General features: G+C 40.1%; 1 pseudogene; it reads right to left on the bottom strand.

Annotated features, from left to right (window-relative positions):
• LOC105530357 overlaps positions 1 to 11,925 on the bottom strand; it is a 36,443-nt pseudogene that overhangs the window by 1,452 nt on the left and 23,066 nt on the right.

The raw sequence follows: 11,925 nt of genomic DNA, 5'->3' as shown, positions 1-11,925 counted from the left end.
AATGCTTAACAAAGATTAAAAATTTCAAACAAATCAAGAAGGCACAGATTTTGTAAAATGCAGTAAAGAATTTTGTCCATACCTTGATGCATAGTGGCGGCATTAAGTGGCATGATTTTCTGTATCATGCCTGCCTGCCTTAGATCTCAAACAGATCTAATCTCTTTTCTTTCTTTCTTACCTTAACAAAGAGTTGATAATCAAGCCACATATTATGAAAAAGAGAGTAACAATTGCCATGTAGGCCAGCACATCCATACAGCAGTGCTGCAACCAGGTGAGGTTGTGGGTAGGTGGCAGCAGGTACTTGGTTCCATTGTGGTGCATAACAAACTCAATCCAGAAGAGTTTTTGGTTCAAGGGCTTCAGAGACTGATCATAATAAATGATTGAAACTACATCACATTCTTTTTACAGCTACTGGAAAATCAAATAGACATAAACTTATATAATGAACCAGAAAAGACAAATATGTGAAAATTTGTGTAGATGTTAAAAATGAATGCCACATAAAAGTGGATGAAAAATAAAATATTTTGTTTTATGGTGGTTATAGAGATTTTGGTTTACGGGCTAGAATTTGTTTCATGCATAAGATTTCAAGATGTAAAGAGATAATTTAAGAGAGAACAAGTATTTTTAGCCTAGAAATTGAAATCAGATAAGTCCAAAGGGTTAAAAAAATCATTTGAGAGTACAGAAATTGAATTAGCCAGTAAAAAAAAATTAAAATAATGGACCTGGTGTACAAGTTTCAAAATAATATCAAAGTCTAGAGATAGCAGACAAATCTGACGAGGTCAGGCACATGTCAGGGCAAAGCTCATAAGAAGTTGGCACTGACTGACCAAGAGTTGGAATTAACATTACATCAGTGGATTCATGGTTAAAAGTATGAAAGTAGATGACCTTAGTTTGAATCCTAACCTGATATCTACTGATCCTTTTAAAAAAAATATTGTATCTGTTCCAAGTTTTTTTAATTGTTAATTTGAATGAATAAGAATTGTATCTTTCCTGCCTGATTATCGTGAGTCGTCATGTCATGATTCTCAGAATACTTGGTAGAATTATTCTCATCATAAAGTGATTGTCAGTAAATGATCACTGTCATTACTCTTTTTATTGTATTGGTATTTTAGAATCTAAGTGGCTTTCAATATTTCACTTTGAGGTGTTGCAGTTCCATTTGTTTCTAGTGTTGAAATCATTATGGACTAATAGACAAAGAATAAGGATGCATGTAAGTATATTGCTCACCAAGTCAAAACCACAAAGTGCTAAAGCATGGCACCGTAACAATAGCAATGGAGGTAACTTTTCTCCTTGTTACTTAAAAGAACACGTGGTGGAACGGTATTTTTCAGAAGATGGCACTAATTCTGACATATTTTTTCATACAATTGGGTTTCATAATACAAAGAACCAATACAATGTGTGTCACACACATTCAGTATGTATTAACTAATTAAAAATTGTTATTTTTCAATACCAGAGCTATGTTTATTAAAAATTATTGCTATTACTAATATAATAGTAATAGCATAACTGAAATTAATGTATGTGCTGAAATAATTTTTCAACCACATATTTCTGGTTTCATACATTTTGACTATTAAACAGAAATATTCCAACTTACCTCTTTCAAGTCAACTATTTTTTGATTTTATAATTCTTCCAAATAAGCAAATCAACCACCACTGTAAGAACAAAGAAATGGCTACATTTATACTAATATCTCCTCTTTTCAATAATTTTTAAAAGGCAAATTTGAAAGCTCTAGCTGTTTACAAATTATCAATGATGGGATCAAAATATAGTGTGAAGATTTGTAAAACATTGAATATGATGTAATTAGAGATTGATTATGTCATGATGATTACTGAAAATAAATCATCTTAGGAATGCTTTAAAAACAAAAGAAATGTATAACTAAGAGGAGATCATGAATATGTTTATTTGTTTTATTATGATAACTTTTAAAATATGGATTTGTATTCCATAATATCATTTTATATACCTTCAATATACACAAAAAATATTTAAAAATGAACGTTTGATGAATTCTCATGCTGAAAGACAACATAAGAGTGCTGAAAATTAGTCAGTACTATAATAATATTTGCAGTTTTCTGTTTCAACTTTATCCTCAATCTTCATTATAATCCTTCTGTTACCATCTTTAGCAATTTCTCTTATTTCACTTTTTGTCTATTTTAGAACTTATGCACTATCCTAAAACCTCTGACAAATGTTTTCACTAAATCAAACAACAACAAAAAAAACATATTGTGATACAATGATGTATTGATCATGGCCTTTAAGTGTTACAAAAAATATATGTGCTCAGCACTGTGTTCATGTTCAGAATCACTACTGCTCCCTTGGCCTTCATGTGAGAAAGTATGGATACATGCTATGAGCTTAAAAAATTTACATTCGTGTAGGGTCATTAACGACTGCTTTTAATGCATCGAGCAAATCTGTAATTTACATTGTTTTTGAGTCCAATCTAACAGCTTCCCGCTTAGCCTTCATTTGAGCAAAGTTACCAGGTTGATCTGCAATAAAAGAAGGCTCACCGTAGGGATTCCGTGGTAGATTCCCTCATACATTCCATTGGATCCATCATGAGTTATAAAAGCTTTAGTTTGTGGATGACCTAAGAGTAGATGATTTTTTTAAAAAGTATGCATTATAAGTCTTAGAAATAAAATGAGCAACGCACAGTATGAGTCAATGAGACAGGCATTGTTCTCTAGATCACAAATTATTGTAACAGTAAAACTGCGTTAAAATTGGTTTCAGATCACAAAGGAAGAAGCACCAAGTCCTCTGGGGCAGTAAGTGAAGGCTACACATTAAGACATGGCATGTGACTTGAGACTTGAAGAAATCATACAAGATTGTCATGTGGACAAATAGAGAACACTGTGCATAAAGATAATTGTGTATCACCCATTTCTCATTACCACCCTCACCCAAAAAAGAAGCAGCATGCATGCCAGAACTTGTTCTCTTAGAGAAATGATGAAGTCACTGAGTATGATAGGGCACAGTATCCAGTACAGCAGGGAGAGGGGTGGTGGTGGTGCTTGGATAGAGGAAGGACAGGCCACACTCCATCATGAAATGTATTACCACCACTCCATGATAAAGATAGGGGATTTACTCTCATAGAAAATGAAGCAACTGATAATGAAAGAAGAGCTGTCATTTTTCTGTTGCATTTGTGACATCTATACATTAGGACAAAGAGTAGGTGTGATGATTGAATTAGGAGACAGACAACCCAGAAAATTATTGAAAAACAATTTTGTGAAAGGTAACTACACTTGAAATAAATAGTTTGTTTCTGGCCATAAAGAATGTGACTGTGCATAATAAAATGTCAACCCCTTTTAGTTTATTATATTTTTCCTAGGACTGGAAGATACATGTAAAGCAGTTAGATTTTATTTTTGACTTTTTAAATGATAAATGATGAATCAATTATTATTTCAACAGTGTGTTTTCCACTGAGCCATTTTCATCCTCACATGCTGTTACCCAAGTTTTCAATATATGATCCTCAGAGTCTTACTGAGAAGGTGATTCTGGAATACCCACTATATTGTTGAATATTAGTACTAAAGTATCTGATTTCCTGTCATCAAATTTCCATAGAACTGTATAGATAGGGAGCCTAACGATGAGAACACGTGGACACATAGAGGGGAACAACACACACTGAGGCCTTGCAGAGGGTGGAGGGTGGGATGAGGGAGAGGAGCAGAAAAAATCACTAATGGGTACTAGGCTTAATGCCTGTGTGATGAAATAATCTGTCAAACAAACTCCCATGACACAAGTTTACATATGTAACAAACTGGAACATGTACCCCCGAACTTAAAAGTTTTAAAAATGAATGTACCTTGTTCTATGAGTAAAATTAAATTTATAGCATGTCTGTTAGAATTCTAAACAGATTGAGATCACCTAGTCAAATGCCTTCCATATGACTAATAAGGAAACGAGGAAAAGTTAAGTAACGGGGACTATTGGAAGACTGAAGCAAATGGAACAACGATATTATCTTGACTAATTTTTATATTGTGAAGCTAAATGCAACCATGAGGTTTCATATATAGTGGCTTAGAGAATTGTGATAATAAATTAAAACTTCAAACATTTAAGTAATTGTTAGGCAGACATAATCCTAGTATAAAGAAAAGTAAAAAGTTACTACTAATGGTCTACACCTATTTTATTAATGTATTTACTACATACACATTCATATGACAAATTTAATGTTAATCTTTTCATTTATAAAAAATGAAATGGGAGGGAGTTTACTTATATTCACTTCTTCCATAAATTAGTCTTATATTTGATAATTTACTAAAAATGCAAATCTATGTCATCATCTATATATGAGAGATCCATTAATCTACTTAGAAAGTACATATAATTTGTTTCTGATTACAAATTATTAAGCGCTTCTTCCAAGAAAAAATTGTAAGTGATATTTTTCACATATATCGAGAATGTTATCACATTTACTACCACTGCAAATTATTTAAATGTAAAAATACTGATTGGTAGTTTATAAATAATAGGGCTGTTAAAAAACTTCCAAAATTGTGATGATGCTAAATTTTGTTCTGCTGACTGTTAACTCTTTGATGGTATACTCTACAGCATTGACAGATTCTGTCTATCTTAAGGGCAGGATTTGATCCCCCTCTTTTTTATTACACCTTCCTATCAGATATTGGCCAAGTCCAGTCTACCAAGGCAGTTTGGTTTTTCTGTTTCTCCAAATCTACATGGCTAAGTGGGTACCTAGACTCAAGGTGGATGAGTTTGAGCTTCCTTTCTCTTAATAGCCCTCTGAACAATACACTGAATAGACCTATTTAAAAATTAGGGTAAGTAAAGAGGCCCAGATTCCATGGAAAGCCAAAATTCCATGATACGTTTCCATTTTTTTTTTTCAAACCTACTTATTGTTATTGTGCTAGTGAAGTAACACATAAAGTATAACTCCTTTCTGATAACATTTATAGTATACAGCGCACTTAGGAATTCTATAAGTTATAGAAATGAATGACAGAGCAGAATTTGGTAATATCCATTACCTGCCTCCACTATCATGATAATACCAAAATGCCATACTGCACCTCCTAATTATGTATTTTTTTCAAATCACAATGTTAATGGCAAAGTATTATTAATCAACAACACTCTTTGTGCTATTTTATCATCTGTCATGTATATTGTTTTTAAACTGACATCCTTTTGTGGGAATCAGGAGGACCAGAGAGAGACCTTGGGGTGTATACAAGAGGATATCTTTATTGAGTACACTCAGACCCAGTGGACTTAGCATCCAAAGATTGGGACCCCAACAAAGACAGCACTTGACTTTTATACACACTTTCCAAAAGGGGTGGGCTTACTTGATGCAGGCTTACAGTGGAGCAAAAGCAGGGATATAGAGGGAGAACAATTGATCAAATTGTCACAGCTCATAAGTCAGGATTACGCATGACTTTTGCTGTGCAACCTAGATGTCTGTTATCTAGGTTTTGCTCAAAACAGCCTTGCACTGGTTTACCTTATAATCTTCAATGTGGTGCCCAGACAGCTGTAGTTCAGGCCTGCTCAGGCTTGTCATGACCTTCATTGTACTTTTTAGACAAAACAGAATACTTGAAGTTGCTAGGTAGAGAGAACAAAAATCTATAAACTCATACCATAAAACAGAGGAAAATTCGTTTTTTTCTCCCTATGTTGAAGGAGTGCTGGGAGAGTTTCCAGATCACATTTTTTTGCTGTGTGTCCTGTTTTTTTAGACAGTATCACCAAGACTTTCCCTGGGCCTGGACTTCACCCATTGCTGCCTCTGGGACATGTTAGTCTAATAAAGGAAAGCTTATTTCTCTTTTTAATTCTTTCTTTCTTTCTTTCTTTCTTTCTTTCTTTCTTTCCTTCCTTTCTTTCTTTCTTTCTTTCTTTCTTTCTTTCTTTCTTTCTTTTTCCCACTTCGTCTCCCCCTTTGATGCCTCCTGTAATAGAATTTAATGGAAGGTATCACTATCATTTGGTTCCTCATTACAAGTCAGTTCTTCTCTGTTTGGTACAGGTTGATACTTCGTGAGTGCCGTCAGTCGAGTGGAGGTGATTCTGTTAACTATAGATTGTATGGTTGATTGGATGCTTCTGATGAGGAGGGGTAAAAGGCAAGGGAGCATTAGGCAATGCTTTAATACAGCCAACATGACCCCTAATGTTTTAAAACCACCAAAGGATGAAAATCAACCTTGTAAGAGGGAATCTGGAGACCATCCGAATTCCAGGTCTGAACTGGGACATGAGCCCTCTTCCACATCCTTACAGTTATTTCTACGATGGCTTTCCTGATATCATTAATTTCTAGGCAGCAATTCATCAGGCTCAACTTTCCACATACTCCTTCTTTCTGGGCTAGGAGATAGTCTGATGTCAGTCTATTCTAATAGATGGTGTTCCTTATTTCTGTGGAGTGCTGGGCTAGTAAGTCTAACGTATTTGCTGTCTCATTAGTGATGATTTTGAGTACTGCCTCCAATCTTATGATGTGATTAAGCATGTAAATTGGGGTACACTATCCCCTGACTTATCTTGTGTCCAGGTACCTATAGTATGCATGGTCCAATAAAGTCTTAACTACTGTGTTTCTTATCTGTGGAGTGTGCATGGAGTGAGGGCATCCTAATATGGGTCCTCCTCCTTCTAGCACAGATATGGGGATCAGCACAAACAAAGCAAACAGTAGCATTCTTACAGCCAGCATGGGCAGTAAAGGCTTGTAGGGGGTTGGTTAAAGCAATAGCACAAGAGTAATATAATGAATAATACAAAGAAGATTAGTGGGCCTAAGATTTCTAGCCACATTGACTTGTTTGATGATGATTCTTCAAGCTTTGGCTGTGCATAGACTAGTCAACTCTTGGTGTGACTAGAGAAGGGCTTGCTGTTTTCTCAAGCTTCCACCGTGCATAGACTGGTCATCTTCCAGAGTGACCAGAGCAGGGCTGTTGTCGTCTCCACTGGCACCGTGGTCTCATTGCAGGATCAGCCAGGTCGGATGGTCTGGGTTGTGCTGGCTCATCCACTGTTCCTGGGCCGATGGTTTCAGCTGACTGTGGTGGATCCAAGGCACGACACCTGCAACTTTAACAACAGTGGGAGTGGACAAGATCACAGTATGGGGCCCATCCCATATGGGGCACAGAGTAGTTGGATTCTATTTCTCAACCTAAACAAAGTCTTCAGGTTTGAAAGGGTGTACTGGGTCTGTCAGACTTACAGGTATTCTTTCCTGTGCCCAAAATAGACTTATTTTCACGACCATGCCTACAGCCTGCATTTGTCTCCTTAAAGTTAGTTTTTGTAGCTCATGGAGATTACCTTTAATCTGACTTATGATTGGGGGTGGCCGGCCAAACAAAATCTCACAGGGTACATACTCGGTGTGGTTTGTTTTGTGGGGGTGCACCTGACTCAGAGAAGGACCATGGGCAAGACCTGGTCCCGCCTCAGATGAGTTTTCTGACAAAATTTCTTCAGCAGCTGCTTGAGTGTCTGATTCATGCTCTCCATCCTTCCTGAGCTCTGAGGCTGGCAGGCTGTGTGCAACTTCCATTTTATTTTTGATAGTCGAGTTAATCCTGAACTATTTCAGCCACAAATGCTGGTCCATTATCTGACCCCAAAGTTAGGGGCAGTTCAAATCTGGAAATAACATCTCTTAACAACACCTTGGTCACCTCTCATGCCTTCTCTGTCTGGGTGGGGAAGGCCTTGAGCCATCCTGAAAAGGTACAGACAAGCACCAACATGTACCGATATCCCCCTGCTCGGGGCAATTCGGTGAAGTCCATAAGCAGGTTTTCACTGGGCACGGCTCCTGTTTCCTGAATTCCCGGGGGCTGAGTGGGCCCTTTTCGGGAGTTGTTCTGAGCACAAGTTAAACACTGTTTACAAATGGCTCAAGTAATAGCGGTGAGCTACAGCACATAGAAATGATGCCCTAATCGTGTCTCCAGCGCCGTTTTCCTCCTGTGAGTTCTTTGGTGGAACTGTTTTACAAATCTGGGGGCCAACATTTCAGGTATGGCTATCCTCATATTGGAGAATTTCCACCATCCTTCTTCAAAGTCATTCCCATTTTCCTGGACAAACCAAGCCCTTTTATTTGGAGTGTAGGTTGGGGGTCCCTGGAAGGGAAATCTCTGGGAGGAGGGTGCATAGCTAAAGCTTCTTCTTTAGAAGGTGGAGTCACCATTGCAGCTTGCTTTGCCTCTTTGTCTGCTTTTCTGTGTCCTTTAGCCTCTAATGTTCCTGCCTTTTGCCTACATTGCATTACTGCTACCTGTTTGGAGGTCCATACCACATCTAAGAGCCGTAGAATTTCTTCATTGTACTTTATTTCTTTACCTCCAGGAGTTAAGAGTCCTTTTTCTTTGTAAGTAGCCCCATGAACATGCAAAGTGGCTGAAGCATATTTAGAGTCTGTGTAAATATTTCCTGCTATCAGACCTATCCGCTCTGCTTTCTGAGAGGAAGTTCCTGTAGACAAAGACTGTGCCTCTACTACTGAGTCCAAAGTCACCACTGCATACCCAGTGTGGCAGACCCCTCTAGTATGAAGCTGCTCTCATCAGTAACATATTCAATGTCCAGGTCTCCGAGGGGTCGGTCTGTCAAATTTCTCTGGCTTGAGAACACTTCATCTACCACATCCACTCAGCAATGAAGGGGGCTTCCTGACATTGATTCAATGGGGAGGAAGGTAGCTGGGTTCAGGGTATTCACAGTTTCTAAAGTTACGCAGGGATTTTCACCTAGGAGCCCTTTTTATTGAGTTATTCTCAGATTTGTTAACCAATGCTGCCCCCTTTGGTCGGTCAAAGTTATAACTGAGTATGGTACTTGGATTGTCAGTTGCTGTCCTAAAATCAGTTTATTAGCTTCCTGTGCCAGGAAAGCGATGACAGCTAGTGCCTTAAAACAAGGAAGCCATCCAAGTGCCACAGAATTCAATTGCCTGGATAAGTGTGCCACCAGGTGATGTCATCACCCTATGGCTTGAGTTAGAACTCTTATGGCCATTCCTTTTTGTTCATGGACGTATAAAAAGAAAGGCTTAGTTAGATCTGGCAGTCCTAAAGCTGGGGCCTGAGTCAAGGCTTCTTTGATTTCCTTAAAGGCCTTCTCCTGGTCAGACTTTCAGAGGAAGGGCTCCTTTTTCCCCTCTTTTTGGCTTCATATAATGGCTTAATCACGAGCAAGAAATTTGGGATCCAGATGCGGCAGAGCCCTGCTGCCCCTAGGAACTCTCTTGTCACCGGGTGATTGGAGTAGAAACCACATAAGCAGCCTGCTTCCATTTGCTAGTGAGCCATCTTTTCCTTTGGCTTATATAGAAGCCTAAATACTGGCCACTTTTAGGCAGATTTGAGCCTTTTTCTCTGACACTTTATATCCTGCCTTCCATAGCAGGTGCAGGAGGTCTTGGGTCCCTTGGAAGCAGTCTTCTTGGGTGCGGACTGCTAGAAGAAGATCATCAATGTACTGGAGTAAGACACAGTCACTCTTCGGTGGGGTGTATGCTTTAAGGTCTGAGGCCAGTGCCTCTTCAACGATTGTAGGAGAGTTTTTAAATCCTTGTGGGAATCTTGTCCAAGTGTATTGTGATACACCCCATTGAAAAGCCAAAATAGACTGACTGGTGCAAGCCAGAGACAGAAAAATGTGTCCTTTAAATCTAGGACTGTAAACCCAGTGACCCTTGCTGGAATATGTCCCATTAAAGTAGATGGGTTTGGCACCACTGGGTGGATGTTTACTGTGGCCTAATTTTCCACACACAAATTCTGTACTGGTCTATATTCACCAGATAGCTTCCGCCCTGGCAAGAGAGGGGTGTTCTGTCGTGACTGGCATTTGACTATGATTCCATGCTTATGAAGCTGCTAAGTGTTTGCGGACACCCCGTAGGATCTTGGGGAGTACCGGGTTCTGTCGCACCAGACCAGAGTTGCTCCCGGTTTTAACTCTACCACCACTGGTGCCTGACTTACAGCCAGTCCAGGTGGGATATTTTAGCCCAAACTGCGGGAATTTTAGTAAGCAACCCATGTGTTTCATTTACTGCTGGTTCCAGAGTCTTATTTGCATATAGTCTCCATTCTTCAGCTTACGGAACAGTAATGGTTAACATCATAGCCTCTGGGTGAGGTAGGTTTAAAGTTACATTCCCTTTTGGCTAAAATATAGTCTGTGCCTGCAGTTTTTGAAGTGGGTCTCTTCCCCGCAAAGGAACTGAACAATTTGGGAGGTATAGGAATTCGTGTTGGGCTTCTCATCCTCCTATAACACACCTCTTTGACCGACAGGTGGGTCTCTTTTCAGAGACTCCAGTGCCTCCTACAATAGTTGCACAGTTCTTGGATAGTGGCCCTATAGGTTGAGTCACTACTGAGTGTTTAACTCTGGTGTCTACTGTAAAGTCCATTAGCTGGCCTCTGTCTTCTAATCTGATGTGGGCTCCTCCGGGCCCAAAGTGAAGCAACCTGGTCTGTCCTAGTCCTCATATCCTTCATCCCCTGCCAGTCTGATCAGAACAGTGTCTGATTTCTCCTGGGTGTGGCAGCCCCAACTGGTGGCCTTAGTATACCATGGCCCTGACCCTTCTCCTTGATATTATTCTCTGGACACTCATCCTTCCAGTGTCCTTGTCTTTTGCACTGGGCACACTGATCTCTTTCCAGCCTCGGTCCGCTCTCAAGTCCCTGTCCATACTGGCCTCTTCCCCGCCCACGTCCATGCCCACATCAGGACCCCTTGCAAAGCCAGCTTCCCTCCCTGTGAGGGCTGCTGCCAGCAAATCAGCCTTTTTCTTAAGCCTTCAATGAGCCTCCCTCTTTTCCTCCTGATCTCGGTTAATGTACAACTTGTGGCCACTTCAGTAAGCTGAGTAGCATTCATGCCTGCCAAACCTTCCACTTTCTGCAATTTTCGCCTGATATCTCCCTGGGCCTGCAATACCAATGCCCTGTTCACCATGCGCTGGCCTCACTAAGTCTTTTATAAAACTGACTGGGGCTTTCATCTGCGCCCTGAAGCACCTCTGAGATTTTCCCTAAATTGCTGAAGCGCCTCTGAGATTTTCCCTAAATTGCCTCTCTCTCGCCTTCACTTAAATTTTGCAGGAGTGCCTCTTGGTATCTGGGCAGCTGCTGTAGTTGGGCTGCCTCATTTGGATCCTATGGGGGTCCCCTTGTTCCCAGAGACGCATTAGCATAGCCGGAACTCGACCTGACTGGAGACAGCTTGCTTGACTTCCTAGCATTTCACCTTAACCTCCTGGAGCGAGCGCTCAGATTTTTTCATCTCAGCAGAGACTGGGGGCGTGTATCCTTTTGAGCTTGACTCCTCAGAGTCAGTAACTCTGGGTAAAGGGGGGTAGATTGGAACATATGGAGGAGGGGTCTCTTTTCCCTCCAGTGGTTCTTGCAAAACCGGTTTTTCCTGCGGCTTTCTTTCTGTCTCCTTGTTTACCAGAGAAGCTTTCATTCTCTGCTCAGCTCATGCTACAAGCTCTTGTGACTTTCTCTTTAACTCTGTGTTTACAGGTGAAGCTTTCACTTTGTCTTTGTAGCTGCCAGCACAGCTGATTTCTCTGCTCCAGTGCGAGCATCCCACAAACAAGCTGCTAAAGAGGGCTGCATTCGAGTTAGTATAAGAAAATTTGGTCTGAACGCGGTGACTGTCCTCCGACTCTGGTCACCACCTTTAAACACATGGCCAATGGTCTCCCTATCTGTAGTACATTGGGCCGGCCAGCCAACACCAAAAGAGGGCTATTCTAATTCACAGAGAGCTCTCAGCATTCG

The sequence above is a fragment of the Mandrillus leucophaeus genome, unplaced genomic scaffold, assembly GCF_000951045.1.
Source record: "Mandrillus leucophaeus isolate KB7577 unplaced genomic scaffold, Mleu.le_1.0 Scaffold813, whole genome shotgun sequence".
Classification (NCBI taxonomy): domain Eukaryota; kingdom Metazoa; phylum Chordata; class Mammalia; order Primates; family Cercopithecidae; genus Mandrillus; species Mandrillus leucophaeus.
Note: the sequence above shows the minus strand (reverse complement) of the source record. Positions and strands in the feature narration are given on the sequence as shown.